The sequence below is a fragment of the Neoarius graeffei genome, chromosome 1, assembly GCF_027579695.1.
Source record: "Neoarius graeffei isolate fNeoGra1 chromosome 1, fNeoGra1.pri, whole genome shotgun sequence".
Taxonomy (NCBI): Eukaryota; Metazoa; Chordata; class Actinopteri; order Siluriformes; family Ariidae; genus Neoarius; species Neoarius graeffei.
The window spans coordinates 33,233,525-33,243,685 of record NC_083569.1 but is presented as its reverse complement, the minus strand read 5'-3'; positions in this window follow the sequence as shown (position 1 = coordinate 33,243,685).

Here is a 10,161-nt window from a genome sequence, read left to right as displayed (position 1 = left end):
CCAACATTCCTTTATGCATATGGTTCCTCGACTATTCAAAAGCCTTCGACTGTGTTCAATACACCAAGCTTTAGAAGGTAATGACACAACTAGGAGTACCACCACAACTAGTAGCCCTTCTCAAAAAACTATACACTGCACAATCATCCCACATTTGTACCCCAGTCGGAGAGACTGAATCATTCTGCAATGGAAAAGGGGTGAGACAAGGATGCATGCTCTCCCCACACCTTTTTAATATCTACACCAAGGCAATCATGAGGATCACAATCCCGGCATCAAAATAAGAGGAAGAACAATCAGCAATCTGCAATATGCAGATGACACTGCCCTCCTAGCCACAACCAAAGAAGACCTACAAGCTCTTCTAGATCATGTGGCTCAAGTTTCGGCAGATTATGGGCCAATGGTGAATGTCAAGAAAACCAAGGTTATGGTGGTTAGTAAGTCACCCATGCAAGCAGATGTATACATCAAGTCAAATAAAATTGAACAATTGCATCGATTCACATGCCTTGGGGCAGAATTAAACAGCACAAATGAATGCAGCATAGAAATAAGGAGGAGAATAGGAATGGCATGCTCCATCTGTAGCAAACTCTGGAACATATGGAAAGACCACTCTGTAAGCATCAACACCAAACTACATCTTCTAAGGAGTCTGGTATGGTCAGTTGCACTCTATGGATGTGAGACATGGACACTCAAAGCAGCAGATGAAAAGAAATTGACAACATTTGAGATGTGGACATACAGAAGAATCCTCGGGGTATCTTACACTGAAAGGATAACAAATAACACCATCCTGGAAAGAATAAACACCAAACCAGTGATATTAAGTATGATAATCATGAGGAAGCTGTGCTACTATGGACATATCTCCAGAGACTAGAAATGAAAGTGGAGCAAAGGAAAAAACCCTGAAATGGGGGGGCGGGGCAACATCCCCCGAAAACATTTTAATAACATAACACGCAAAACCCTGCATTCTCGTGCATTTTAGTACTTATTTTCACTAAAACAAGCTATAACTTTTAAGCCTTTTTATTTCATGTACGTTAATGATTAACATGTCAAAAATATCAAATTTAATTCCCCTAGTTAATGAGTAATTTTCATGAGTGCGTTTAGAAAATGCGTTGATTTTCCTGGCTACACAGTTAACTACTTTGAAAAAAAATCAGACAGTTGAAGGTAAACTCAACAAAATCCCAAAACAGTACTGTTAAAAAGTAAAGGTCTGTTAGAGTTTCTAAAGCTTTCAGGTTTCAATGTTGGGGACATTGATAAACGAGGCTCAATCTTTTAGTAGAGTTGTGCGTTTGCATAAGCTAAAGTGAACTAAAAATTTCCAATTCATATTTATGCGAGTTGAAGCCAATTGTTTACATTAGTTCGTATTGTCTGTAAATTTAAACACACCAATGAATACCAAATTTCTCATATAAATCAGGGGCGTAGGGTGTGTGTATGTCACACACTGACTGGCAGCCTGAGTGCCTTATGTAAAAAATAAATAAATAAAATACCATTGCTAGTTTTAGGCAGCATAGAAACCGGCTCTTCCATTATTGCTGTTTCTTCCACGTTTTCTTGATGTTGTGTTCTAGAAACGGCACTAAAACTTGGCTTCAAGCCACAAAATGCAACTTTGATGGGGGAAAAAAAAACTTATATATATATATATATATATATATATATATATATATATATATATATATATATATAATTGCTTACTTCTCTTTATGTCGAATGAAGGAGAAAAGTTTTGCTTGTTTTGACATGGCGAATGATTAACACGAGAAAATACTTGTAATTCGCAACTAAAAAGACTGCAGCTACACTGGCAGCTTGAACATGCTTTCTAATGTGATTGTGTTGCGCTTGCGCAGAACGGGGCAGTCCTGCGTGCCTTAGCATGTGCACCCGCTCCGGCACATGCGCCATTAACAAAGAACACCTGTCTTTAATCAATTAACTGTGTTTGGGCTATTTAAGGACTGCGCCCATGCGAGGACGATGCAAAGTATTACGCCACGTCTAGGAATGCGAAAAATCCAAAAAATAAATTTCTCCATTCGGAAAACCGGAGATTTTCAAGAGTTTTGTCAAATATCCGGATTTCCGGGTCATTAGCAGAAAAAAATCCGGTGGAAAATCTAAAAATCCGGAATTCCGGGAAATTCCGGAACACTTTCATGACTAAAAGACTATTCCCTAAAGAGACATGTCTTAGAAGGAGGAGCTGAAAGCAGATGCTCCAGAGGCAGACAAAGGCTAACATGGATGGATAACATCTGGAAGTGGACTGGCCTCACTCCACAAGAGGCAAAAAGAAAGACAGCTGACAGGTCCAAATGGAGGAAAACGGCCTCCGTAGCTCTAAAAGAGTATGGAATAAGATGATGTTGTTTGTCCCTAAATACCCTGAGTGTTGAGTTACACAGGCCAAGGTGACAGATGGAACTGTTGTAACTGGAGACCAGGCCAGGTGTGAAGTCGTCCCCCCACCAAGAGCAATTCAGTCTCATTCACAGACTGATTTTTTTTTCCTCAAAAGAGAGACAGAATGTGATCATGATCAAGTCCAATTATAGGTGCATGATGCTTTCCTTCCCAACATCAACAACTTTTTTTTTTCAATGTTTCAATGTCTCATTTGCAGGGCTAAATGGATGCACATATACTGTAAAATGCTTGGTGCATGAATTTCTCTTTAAATATTTGGACACTTTCACATGTGGCTTGAAAATGCAATAAATAAGAGCAGAAGAAAAAGGAAAATTACTGTGTGGTAGAATTGACATTTACCAGATTTCAAGGAAAGTATACTTTTTTTTTTACTAGATTAATCAATCAGAAAAGAAATTAAATAAAATACGAACTGCTGAAAATCAGTTTTGGTCTTCAAGGCTCACGCTAGTTGTAATACAACTTGCTCTGCCAAGCCACAGTCAGGTATTATTCCACTCACACTTAACATCTGACACTGCACAAAAATAGTGGGTGCTAAACTAAACAAGTTTAATTATTCAACTATTTTAGAGTGTGTGTGTGTAAAAAAAAAATAAATATATAAATATATATATATATATATATATATATATATATATATATATATATATATATAGGCGGCGTAGTGGTTAGCGCTGTTGCCTCACAGCAAGAAGGTCCGGGTTCGAGCCCTGTGGCTGGCAAGGGCCTTTCTGTGCGGAGTTTGCATGTTCTCCCCGTGTCTGCGTGGGTTTCCTCCGGGTGCTCCGGTTTCCCCCACAGTCCAAAGACATACAGGTTAGGTTAACTGGTGACTCTAAATTGACCATAGGTGTGAATGGTTGTCTGTGTCTATGTGTCAGCCCTGTGATGACCTGGCGACTTGTCCAGGGTGTACCCCGCCTTTCACCCGTAGTCAGCTGGGATAGGCTCCAGCTTGCCTGCAACCCTGTAGAACAGGATAAAGCGGCTAGAGATAATGATTATATACTAGTGCATCTCAAAAAATTAGAATACCATCAAAAAGTTCCTTTTTTCATAATTTAATTCAAAAAGGTAAACTTTCATATATTCTATATTCATTACATGTTAAAGGAACAGTCCACCATACTTCCATAATGAAATATGCTCTTATCTGAATTGAGACGAGCTGCTCCGTACCTCTCCGAGCTTTGCGCGACCTCCCAGTCAGTCAGACGCAGTCAGACGCGCTGTCACTCCTGTTAGCAATGTAGCTAGGCTCAGTATGGCCAATGGTATTTTTGGGGGCTGTAGTTAGATGCGACCAAACTCTTCCACGTTTTTCCTGTTTACATAGGTTTATATGACCAGTGATATGAAACAAGTTCAGTTACACAAATTGAAGCGTAGCGATTTTCTATGCTATGGAAAGTCCGCACTATAATGACAGGCGTACTAACACCTTCTGCGCGCTTCGGCAGCGCACTGATACGGAGCTCAGATATCAATGCGCTGCCGAAGCGCGCAGAAGGTGTTAGTACACCTGTCATTATAGTGCAGACTTTCCATAGCATAGAAAATCGCTACGTTTCAATTTGTGTAACTGAACTTGTTTCATATCACTGGTCATATAAACCTATGTAAACAGGAAAAATGCGGAAGAGTTTGGTTGCATCTAACTACAGCCCCAAAAAATACCACTGGCCATGCTGAGCCTAGCTACATTGCTAACAGGAGTGACAGCGCGTCTGACTGCGTCTGACTGACTGGGAGGTCGCGCAAAGCTCGGAGAGGTATGGAGCAGCTCGTCTCAATTCAGATAAGAGCATATTTCATTATGGAAGTACGGTGGACTGTTCCTTTAAGTGAAATATTTAAAGCCTTTTTTGTTTTAATTTTGATGATTATGGCTTATAGCTCATGAAAATCAGAAATCCAGTATCTCAAATTATTAGAATATTCCCCAAGATCAATCAAAAAAAGGATTTACAATACAGAAATGTCCAACTTCTGAAAAGTATATTCATTTATACACTCAATACTTGGTTGGGGCTCCTTTCCCATGAATTACTGTATCAATGCGGTGTGGCATGGAGGTGATCAGTCTGTGGCACTGCTGAGGTGTTATTGAAGCCCAGGTTGCTTTGATAGTGGCCTTCAGCATATTTGTATTTTTGGGTCGGGTGTTTCTCATCTTCCTCTTGACAATACCCCATAGATTCTCTATGGGGTTCAGGTCAGGCAAGTTGGCTGGCCAATCAAACACAGTAATATCATGGTCAGCAAACCATTTGGTAGTAGTTTTGGCACTGTGGGTAGGTGCTAAGTCCTGCTGGAAAAGGAAATCAGCATCTCCAAAAAGCTCGTCAGCAGATGGAAGCATGAAGTGCTCTAAAATCTCCTGGTAGATGGCTGTGTTGACTTTGGACTTGATAAAATACAGTGGACCAACACCAGCAGATGACATGGCACCCCAAATCATCACAGACTGTGGAAACTTCACACTGGGCTTCAAACACCTTGGATTCTGTGCCTCTCCACTCTTCCTCCAGACTCTAGAACCGTGATTTCCAAATTAAATGCAAATGTACTTTCATCTGAAAAGAAGACTTTGGACCACTGAGCAACAGTCCATTTCTTTCTCTCCTTAGCCCAGATAAGACACTTCTGACATTGTCTCTGGCTCAGGAGTAGCTTGATATTAGGAATGCGAAAGGTTGTATCCCCTTTCTTGAAGATGTCTGTTCGTGATGGGTCTTGATACACTGACACCAGCCTCAGTCCACTCCTTGTGAAGCTCTCCCAAGTTCTTGAATCAACTTTTCTTGACAATCCTCTCAAGACTGCGGCCATCCCTGTTGCTTGTGCACCTTTTCCAGCCACCCTTTTCAGCAATGACTTTTTGTGGCTTACCCTCCTTGTGGAGGGCATCAGTGATCTTCTGGACAACAGTCAAGTCAGCAGTCTTCCCCATGATTGTGGTTGTGTGTACTGAACTAGACCGAGAGATACACTGTGTTCATACTGTTTTACTCAAACTCGAAATGAAATATTCTAATATTCTGAGATGGTTTTTTTAATGTTTTTGTACTGTATGCCATACTGATTAAAATTAAAATAGAAAAATGCTTGAAACATTTTAGTTTATGTGTAACGAGTCTATAATATATAAAATTTTTACTTTCTTAAATAACTGATGGAAAATATTGAACTTTTTCACAATATTCTAATTTTTTGAGATGCATACAGCTCTGGAAAAATATATTATATATACACACACATACAGCTCTGGAAAAAAATTAAGAGCCCACTGCAGTTTCTCTGGTTTTACTATTTATAATTGTGTTTGATGAATATTTCTAGATTAGATTAGATTAGATTAGATTAGATTAGATTAGATAAAACTTTATTGATCCCTTTGGGAGGGTTCCCTCAGGGAAATTAAGATTCCAGCAGCATCATTACAGATAAACAGAGAAAAGAAATAGAAAAAAACTTCTAGATAAATTAAAATAAATTAAGTATTTACATATACAAATATAAAAGAATAAGATATGGGGAAGAGAGGAAGGGGGGGAAAGAGGTGGAGAAGTGGGGTTAGGGTAAGTGTGTGTGTAGGGGGGGGCAGGAAAGATATTGCACATTATATTGCACATTGTCCAGTATTGCTTATTGTTAGGCTAGGCTACTGCTCCTTCCCGTCCTTTGTCCTCCTGTTACCCCTCCTCCCTCCCCAGAGAGGAGTTGTACAGTCGGCGTGAGGGACAAAGGAGTTTTTGATTCTGTTCATCCTGCACTTGGGAAGGAGCATTCTGTCACTGAACAGGCTCCTCTGATTGCTGATGATGGTGTGCAGAGGGTGACTGGCGTCATCCATGATGTTCAATAGTTTGTCCATAGACCTCTTCTCACCACTGTCACCAGAGAGTCCAGTTTCATGCCGACCACAGAGCCGGCCCGCCTGATCAGTTTGTCCAGCCTGGATGTGTCCTTCTTGGATGTGCTGCCCCCCAGCACACCACGGTGTAAAACAGGACACTGGCGACCACAGACTGATAGAACATCCACAGGAGTTTCCTGCAGATGTTAAAGGACCGCAGCCTCCTAAGGAAGTATAGCCTGCTCTGTCCCTTCCTGTATAAGTATTTGGTGTTGCAAGTCCAGTCCAGCTTGATGTCCAGCCACAGCCCGAGGTACTTGTAGGAATCCACAGCCTCCACCTCGACTCCCTTAATCAGAACTGGTTGTGACCTTGGTCTGGACCTCCCAAAGTCAATGACCAGCTCCTTGGTCTTCGAGGTGTTGAGCTGCAGATGGTTCCTGTCGCACCACACAGCAAAGTCCCTCACCAGGCTCCTATACTCCTCCTCTCTGTCATCACTGATACACCCAACGATGGCTGTGTCATCAGCAAACTTCTGAATGTGACACAGCTCCGAGTTGTAGCAGAAGTCCGCGGTGTACAGAGTGAAGAGAAGAGGGGCCAGCACCATGCCCTGGGGTGCTCCAGTGCTGCTAATTACAGTGTCAGACATGATGTCCTTCAGCCTGACATACTGCGGCCTGGCAGTGAGGTAGCTGGAGATCCAGGTGACCAGGCAGGGGTCCACTCGCATCCTGTTCAGTTTGTCCTGAAGCAGTAGGGGCTGGATGGTGTTGAAGGCACTCGAGAAGTCCAAGAAGAGGATCCTCACTGTGCCATTTCCCTTATCCAGATGCGAGTGGGCTCAGTGTAGCAGGTAGAGGATGGCATCTTCCACACCATTACCTGCCCGGCACACAAACTGCAGACAGTCCTGGGCATGTTGTACCTGGGGTCTGAGGAGGCTAAGGAAGAGCCGCTCCAACATCATCAGATGTGAAGTGAGCGCCACCGGTCGGAAGTCGTTCAGGTCGCTGGGCCGATTCTTTTTGGGAACTGGAACGATATATGATGTCTTCCAGAGGGTTGGCACTCTCCCCAGCTGCAGGCTGAGGTTGAAGATGCATTGGAGTGGTTCACCCAGTTCAGCAGTGCAGGTCTTCAGTAGTCGTGGACACACCTTGTCCGGGCCTGCTGCTTTCCTGGGGTGAAGCTTCCTCAGTTGACCTCTGACCTGGTCTGCAGTAATGCATAGAGGAGTCTGTGTTGAGGTGGGGGAGGAGGGGGCTGCTGTGATGACTGGGGGGAGGTGTGTTGAGGGAAGAAGGAGAGATGGCTGCAGTGAGGGAGAGGGTGGGGGGGGACATGGGCTGGTTGAGCCGATTGAAGAAGTCATTCAACTCGTTCACCCTCTCCGCTGTCCCCTCAATGACTCTGGTCTTTGGATTGTGGCCTGTGATGGTTTTCACACCTTCCCAGACCTCCCTCATACTGTTCTCCTTCAGCTTCTGCTCCACCTTTCTCCTGTAGCTGTCCTTAGCTTCCCTCATGCAGCATTTCACCTCCTGCTGTGCTGCTTTCATCGCCTCCCTATCCCTGCTCCTGAAGGCGGCCTTCTTCCTCTTGAGGACAGCTTTGATTTCCTGTGTTACCCATGGCTTGTTATTAGGGTAACACCATACAGTCTTAGAGGGGGAGACCACGTCTGCACAGAAGTTGAGATAGTCTGTCAGACAGTGTGTCAGCCCCTCTATGTCCTCACAGTGTGGGCTAAGCAGCACATCCCAGTCCGTGATGTCATATTCCATAAACTACTGGCAACATTTCCCTCAAATTCTGCATAAAAATATTGTCAATTAGAGCATTTAATTGCAGAAAATGACAACTGGTCAAAATAACAACAAAAATGAAGTGTTTTCAGACCTTGACTAATGCATAGAAATCAAGATCATATTAAATTTTAAACACAATGCTAATGTTTAAACTTAAGATGAGTTTAGAAATCAATATTTGGTGGAATAACCCTGACATTTAATCACAGTTTTCATGAGTCTTGGCATACTGCTCAAGAGTCTTTCACATTGCTCTTGGGTGACTTTATGCCATTCCTGCCACAAAAATTCAGTCAGCTCAATTTTGTTTGATGGCTTGTGACCATCCATCTTCCTCTTCATCACAGAGTCATTTTCACCCTCTGCCAATCTGTAACTTTGTCATCCCCAATCTCTGCTGTTTGACCTTGTTCTTATAAACTACCATCTTTGAAATTTTGAGAACATAAGCAACGTGACACTCACTGTATCCTTCTGCCAGTAAAGCCAGAATTGAATCCTCCTTTTTCTCATTCAGTACTTTTCATTTTTACTATTTTGGCATGATAAATAGATGTTTGTATTCCAATGAAATTTAAGGTACTACTAGTACTCTTTTTTGCCATCCAAACTGGTCCTACTGCAAGAGGATAGTGATGACCATAGCAATGGTTTTTATACTTTTCCTCATCAAATAAGATTTGGTTCAGGTGATCAACTAATCAGTACCTCAATTAAGTAAAATTGTGTGTGCTTATGTTGGAATTCCATCACAGACACTGGAATGAAATGGCTGCCATACAAAGAGATGCTGATTTAAGCAAAAACTGAAGTGGTCGCTTTTTTTTTCAGAGCTGTGTGTGTACACACACACACAAAATCAGCCATAAAAGTACACTTACAGGTAAAATGAATTACATTGATTCAGGGGCGCAGATACGTTTTTTGAACTGGGGGGGACAAAGCTGCCAGCAAACCAACCCCAACCCCACCCCCAACATGTGTTGTGCAAAGAATATACTCTGATGCCCTCAGAGCGATGACATTACTCAGCTAAGACAAAAAAAAACATCACTCCTTCATCCCTGCAACCGTTAGCTTAGGCCTACTAATAAATAAAGAGTAGGAATAGAGCACACCTGTGATGTCTGGTGCTCTCATGTGCTATTTACCACTGACACAACAGGATGTCATGTGGGTTGAATATGTGTGTGTGTGTGTGTGTGTGTGTGTGTGTGTGTGTGTGTGTGTGTGTGTTCTGGATGACTGCTGACTGTTTTGTCTACCCTTTGTATTTATCTATAGCATCTAGGTCTGTGTATCCTATGTATTGAGACTTGGACTGTCAAACTTAATTACCCATCATTGAAAGAAATAAAGCTTATTGATTCTGATACTGATTCCAATCACTCCCCAAGCATGCCATATGCAAAAACTGTTTTATTTACACATTATCATCACGCACAGAAATTGCAAAACTGCAAAACTAGTTTTAAAACCGCTAAGTTCCAACTGTTAAACATAGCGAGAGGCGAGAGGCTGTGTGTGTGTGTGTGTGTGTGTGTGTGTGTGTGTGTGTGTGTGTGTGTATAAAGTGTAAACCAGTGCATCCTGACTTTCTAACTATGCCTGTGTGTTGCATGAGCGGCAGTCAGTCAACAACTCTTCGCAAAGTTTCCTTATAAAACAATATGCTCGCTGAAATTATGGCAGGGAACGCCAGATTAAACATTAAAACTGCCTTCTGAGCACTGTATCTACAGGCTACCACCGAAAGAAGGAGGCTACCAGAAAGACATCTCTACTCCGTACGATTTTACTTTCACTACGACATTACTTTGAACAGACTATCAAAAAATTGCAAGGTGATATGATAAAGTAAGGCACAGTTTACTTACAGTCGTTGTTTTTTGAAAAAACGATGCAATCGTTTTCTGCCTTTTCGGTTTGGCACCCTTCATCATGCCGTGTTGGGGTCCTGAACTAGGAGCTGTCCCCGATATGCCTGTCAAACTTGTTGTGGGTAACCATAGC